At 43.5% G+C, this 6,346-nt stretch overlaps 1 pseudogene across 1 annotated transcript; it reads left to right on the top strand.

Annotated features, from left to right (window-relative positions):
• The first annotated feature begins 560 nt into the window (after positions 1–560).
• On the top strand, positions 561–1,414 carry LOC308415218 (histone deacetylase 1-like; annotated as a pseudogene). Its single transcript has one exon. The product of its transcript is annotated as a histone deacetylase 1-like (transcript).
• The last annotated feature ends 4,932 nt before the right edge of the window (positions 1,415–6,346 follow it).

The raw sequence follows: 6,346 nt of genomic DNA, 5'->3' as shown, positions 1-6,346 counted from the left end.
CCAGGGACTAAACCACAAACCAAAAAGTATACATGGAGGGATCCATGGCTCTAGCTACATACGTAGAAAAAAATTGCTTTATCTGGCATCAGTAGGAAGGGAGGCCCTTGGCCCTGTAGAGGCTTGATGACCCAGAGTAGGGGAATGCTAGGGAGGTGAGGTGGGAGTGGGTAGGTGGGTGGGCAGTAGCGTCTTTGAGGAAAAGGAAAGGGGTAATGGGATGAGGGGAGACTGGGAAGGGAGAGAACATTTGAAATTTAAATAAAGAAAATAATCAATAAAAAAGAAAATGTGGTGAACAGTTGTCATTTGCGAACATTTTTAAAGCCATGAGAACTTAATGTTTGTACCTCATGGATACTCTACTTTTTACAAAAATTTGAGACAGGATCTTGTTGAGCAGCCCTGTCTGTCCTGAAAGTTGCTATGTTTCCTCGGATCAAAGTCACAGCAATTTCCCTGCCTCAGGAGTGCTGGGGTTAAAGGAATGTCTACCATGTCTGGTTCATCTTACTTCTTTAAAATATTTTTATTTGTGTGGATGTGTATTCCTGCCTGTCATGACTGTATCCTTTCATAAATACGGAGAGGACTTCTCAGGAACTGAGGACCTACAGGATATTGGGGCTGGCAACGGCAAGTACTACATCATTAACTACTACGAGATGGCATTGATGATGAGTCCTGTGAAGCCATCTTCAAGCCAGTCATGTTCAAAGTATGGAGATGCTCTAGCCTAGTGCAGTGGTCTTACAGTGTGGCTCCGATTCCCTGTCTGGAGATCGGTCAGGTTGCTTCAATCTGACCGTCCAAGGGCATGCCAAGTGTGTGGAGTTCGTGAAGAGTTTCAACTTGCCTATGCTAATGCTGGGAGGAGGTGGATACACCATTTGTAATGTTGCTCAGTGCTGGACTTATGAAACAGCTGTGGCACTGGACACAGAGATCCCTAATGAACTACTATACAATGACTACTTTGAATACTTTGGACCAGATTTCAAGCTTCACATCAGCCCTTCCAATATGACTAACCAGGAAACTAATAAATTACCTGGACAAGAACAAGCATCGGCTCTTTGAGAACTTGAGAATGCTGCCCCATGCCCCTGGGGTCCAAATGCAGGCCAGACCTGAGGATACCATCCCAGAAGAGATCAGTGGTGAGGATGAGGAAGACCCTGACAAATGAATCTCCATCTGTTCCTCTGACAAACGTGTTGCCTGTGAGGAAGAATTCTCTGATTCCGGTGAGGAGGGAGAAGGTGGTCACAAGAACTCTTCTAACTTCAAAAAAAAGCCAAAAGAGTCAAAACAGAGGATGAGAAAGAAAAAAGATCCAGAAGAGAAAAAGGAAGTCACAGAAGAGGAGAAAACCAAGGAAGAGAAGCCAGAAGCCAAAGGGGTCAGAAAATAGGTCAAGTTGGCCTGAGCAAGGTCTCCAGCTCCATCTTCTCCCCAAGCCACCCATTTTCCCTCAAATTCTCAGATTTTATATTTTATATTCCTCTGTGTATTTATATAAAATATATTAAGTATAACGTCCCCAGGGACTATATAGGAACCAGGGACCAGAGCACAGGGCAGTGGTACCGGAGAACGCTTCCCAGAGCTCCCTCGTCCATCCTGTCCCAGGTCTTAGTTTTGAACCACATAGGGTCTGAGTGGAAAGAAAACCAGAAGACAAAATCCTGAACTTCCAAGTGCCTGCTTAGGAGCTCTATTAAGATGCCTTTATTAAGCTTTGCAGAAGAGGTGACCGGGTCTTCTGAGACTTGTTTTCAGGCCTGGGGAATATCAACCAATTTTAGATTGGTTCTGTTTATACCTTCCCAGCTGTCCTGGACAAGCAGAAAATGCATTGCCCCATTTTTCTTCAATTCTGTAGGTAGAGGTTGTTAGCCTAACTTCATTTTTGAGATATTTTTATTTTGTGAGACTCTTTGTAATAAAACAGCACATTTCTATAAACAAACAAAGCAAAACAATACAGTGATTTCATGAAATTCACAGGCAAATGGATGGAACTCAGATGTCCTTCAACAAAGGAATAAATACAGAAATTGTGGTACATTTACACAAGGAAGTACTACTCAGCTATTAAAAAACAATGATTTCATGAAATTCCTAGGCAAATGGATGGAACTAGAAAATATCCTGAGTGAGGTAACACAGTCATAAAAGAATACTCATGGTATGTACTCCTTGATAAGTGGATATCAGTCAAAAAGAAGCTTGGAATACCCACAATACAACTCACAGAGCATATAAATTCCAAGAAGAAAGAAGATCACACCAAAGTGTGGATGTTACAGTACTACTCAGAAGTAGGAAGAGAATAATCTCTGGGAAGTAGAGGAAGAGAGGCATCTGGGAGGGAGAGAGGATGGGGAGGGAAAAGGGAGGCAATTCAGATATGGGAGGAGATGGGGGAGAAGTTCAGCAGGTCAGGAATTTGAAAATAGGTGTGTAGCAGGGGGGAATAGGGAACTGGGGGTAGCCACTAGAAAGTTCCAGATGCCAGGAACCCAAGAGGTTCCCAAGACCCAACAGGGAGGACTTTAGCCAAAATACCCAACAAAGGGGAGATAGAACCTGTAGAGACCATATCCAGTGGATAGGCACGGCCCCCAGTTGAGGAATGGTATCACCCACCCACCTCAAAAATATAAATCCAGAATTCCTCCTATCAAAAGAAAATGCAGGGACAAAGAGTGGAGCAGAAACTTAAGGAAAGGCCATCCAGAGCCTGCCGTACCTAGAGATTCATCCTATCTTTGGGACACCAAACCCAGACACTGTTGCTGATGCCAAGAAGTGCATGCTGACAGGAGCCTGGTGTAGCTGTCCCCTGAGAGGCTCTGTCAGATCCTGACCAGTACAAATGCGGATGTACACAGTCCAACATTGGATTGAGTGAGGGGACCCCAATGGGGATCTTAGGTTAAGGACTGTAGGAGCTGAAGGGGTTTGTAACCCCATAGGAAAAACAATATCAACCAACCAGACTCTCCAAAGCTCCCAGGAACTAAACCATAAAGAGTATACAGAGGGTACCCATGGCCCCAGCTGGATATGTAGCAGAGGATGGCCTTATGTGGCATTACTGGGAATGGAGTCCCTTGGTCCTGTGGAGGCTTGATGATCCAGGATAGGAGAATGTTAGGCTGTTGAGACAAGAATGGGAGAGGGGGTAGGAGCACCCTCATAGAGACAGGGGAGGGAGGAGGGGATAGTGGACTTGTAGAGGTGAAACTGGGAAGAGGGATAACATTTGAAATGTAAATAAATAAAACAACCAATAAAAAGTGTGGAAAAAAAGTGAGAGTCCAAACTAAGAATGCAGTAACTCCAAGAAACTCAGTGCACTTTTGCTAGATAAACAAACTAATGTTAGGCATGAAATGGAAGGGGAGGCAGAGATTACCAAGCACAGTCCTGTTCAAAATTCCCAGGTATCTGAAGTAGGGATGGTATATTTACCTTAAACAAAAAACACAATAAATAAGGTAGGAACTGGAGAGCGGGTTACAAACACCAGCTGTAGGGACAGCCCCAGTGTGGAGAGGGGAAAACGGACACTGGCTTCCATTCACAACTCAAAAGCTAGCACCAACTGCTAGCCACTCACAAAAGAGAGATGTAAAGGCAGGCATGCCCGGCAGTGGATGGGCAATACATAATAAACTAAATTGTATTTTTTCAACTTTGCTGGGTTTTATTTTATTTTTTTGTTTGTTTCTTTGTACATTATGGCTTCTGCTCTTTTTTTTTGTTTGTTTGTTTTGTGTGTGTGCATGTGTGTGTGTTTCTCATTCATTTTTTTATTATGGTTTGTTTTTAAATTTTTATCTGACTATATTACACACACACACACACACACACACACACACACACACACACACACACACACACGCAGAGGTGGGGGCATGGAGTTGGGTGGGTGGGGAGGTGGAGAGGCTGTTGGAGGAGATGAAGGAGAGGAAACCATGATCAGACTATACACTGGCTGCTCTCAGAGGACCTGAGCTTGGCCTCCAGCATCTACATGGCAGGTTACAATTGGCTACTTGTAAGGGATCCGTGTCCTCTTCTTGTCTCCACACACTAGGCAAATAAACAACACAATACACAAAAGCAAAACACTCATATACATAAAATAAGCAAATCTAAAAATGACAATGTATCTATGTAGATGAGGCAAAACACTTATCTACATAAAATAAAATAGTAAAAAGATAACAAACAATACCAATACCAAAACCACTAGGGAGACAGGTACAGAAGCTGACTTTCTTCATCCATCTCTTGATGGGACCTAAGGAGTTATCCCTAGTGCGCAGGTGATGGGAAACAGTTAGCAGAGAGGACCAGTCAGAGTCCTTGCCTTAGAGTCTTTGCCTCTTGATCTTCAAGTACCACGGCCCTCCTTCAGCAGTGCTTCCTCTCTTTGCTCTTCAGCTTCTGCTTATGGATCCGGAGCTTCAGAGCTTAGTTTTCCTTGAAACCTTGTCTTTCCTAGAATATGTACTCAGAAGACTGAATAATGAAGTTTAAGGTTTTCAGACAAGCTGCTATTCTCGGACAAAAAGGTAGCATCTGAGCCAGCAGGACTCCTTTCTGTTTTTGTGCCTATTTTGTCTTCTTTATGCTCTGTTTTCAGACATTGATGACTAAGTTTAAAACCAGAACATCTGGGGCTGGAAAGGATGGCCCAGTGGTTAAGGGCACCACATCATACCTTACAGCCATATGTAACTCTATTTCTAGAATATTTGATGCGTTCTTCTGGCCTCCAAAGAAACCTGTGCACTGCATGCACATGGTACATGAACATACATCAAAACACCTATATACATAAAATAAAAATAAGTAAATCTTTGAGCCTTTAATACATTGTTAAATCTCGAACTTGTGATTCCTTGGTTCATAAAATGTGCAAGCTGAGGAACAGATATTGCTCTAGGATAGGGGACCTGGTGCCCTCTTCTGATCTCAACAGGCACCAGGCATACATATGCTGTACAGACATAATGTAGGCAACACACATACACACACATATACACACATACATACACACATACACACACGCACCAAAACAAATACAATGACTTTAAAATGAGACAAAAATCAATTTAACAGCCTTGGTCTGAGTGAAGAAGACCTGCAGAACGGGGTCTTGCTCAAACCCAGCATGGTTTCTTAGGCAGCTCTATAGCAGTGTGAGCGGTGAGCCGGGAAAACTGGACGAAGGAACACAGCAAGCAAGTTAAATGCTGTTGGCGGCTCTCATTAGAACCACTCTAGGTTCTTTCCCATGTTCACTTTAGACTTTAGGTACTAACAAAGAAACCCCACTCTAGTAGCTTCCCAAGTGATTTTGTAAACAATGTTTTTTTTAAATTAATTCTTCTAGAGTTTCATCCAATGTATTTTGATCATATTTGTCCATGTTGCATAACTCCTCCAAAATCCATCCCTACCTCTCTACTCACCCAACTTCACGTGTTCTTCTTTTTAAACCCATTGAGTGTAATTTGTGCTGCAGAGAGAGTGTTGGGTTTTGAGCCTGCCCTAGAATGCGGTCAATCTATCATATGGTCTTATCCCTAGAGAAAACCTACTTTCTGTCTCCTAGAAGGTATCAGTTGCCAATTGGTCCTTAGCCAGGGGTGGGCTTTGTGCCCTCTTCCCCCTCTGTGTGCCAGGCCTTTTGACTGACTTGAGTGTCTAGGTCTCGTGTGCTGTCGCAGTCTCTGTGAGTTCCTACGTGCACCTGCCTTGTTCTGTTGGGCCTGCTCACCAGTGGTCAGCATCTTGACTATTTACTCCCCTTAGTAGAAGAAAGGAGTGGGGACGATCATGGGACCTTCAGCTGAGTATCCAGTCAGTCCTCCCAACTGGTTGTGGGCAATTCTGCCTAAATTGTGGTGACCTCGGGGTCTTGGGGGAGCACTAGAGGATATATGCATGGAGCTGGAGGAGAGGAGGGGATTTGTTTACACACCCCTGGGGAAGCCATTACTCCTGATGTGTGCCCATATTCCAGAGTGACTGCTTTAAGATCACCTAGTCTCTTGCCCATAGCTCCTTGCTCAGTGCTCTCTGCAAGTAAACCAAATAAAGTCTCTGGTTCCTCTGGGTGAGCTTTTGTTTCAAACTTTACTTCTTGTCAGGACCTTAGGAGGATGTGTAGTCATTGTTTCTCTCCCTTCCAGGGAGGGATTTTCATAGTAAGTCTCATAAAAATGTGTGCTTACTGCTTTAATCGAGTTCAAGAAGAAAATCTTTTTATGGACAGAGGCATGTTTACTAAAACGTGTGCTAAGCGCGGGTCTTTTTTTAAAAA

Source organism: Micromys minutus, assembly GCF_963924665.1.
Source record: "Micromys minutus genome assembly, chromosome: X".
In the NCBI taxonomy this organism is placed as follows: Eukaryota; Metazoa; Chordata; class Mammalia; order Rodentia; family Muridae; genus Micromys; species Micromys minutus.
The sequence above is the reverse complement of the archived record's forward strand: the minus strand, read 5'-3'. Positions and strand labels throughout refer to the sequence as shown.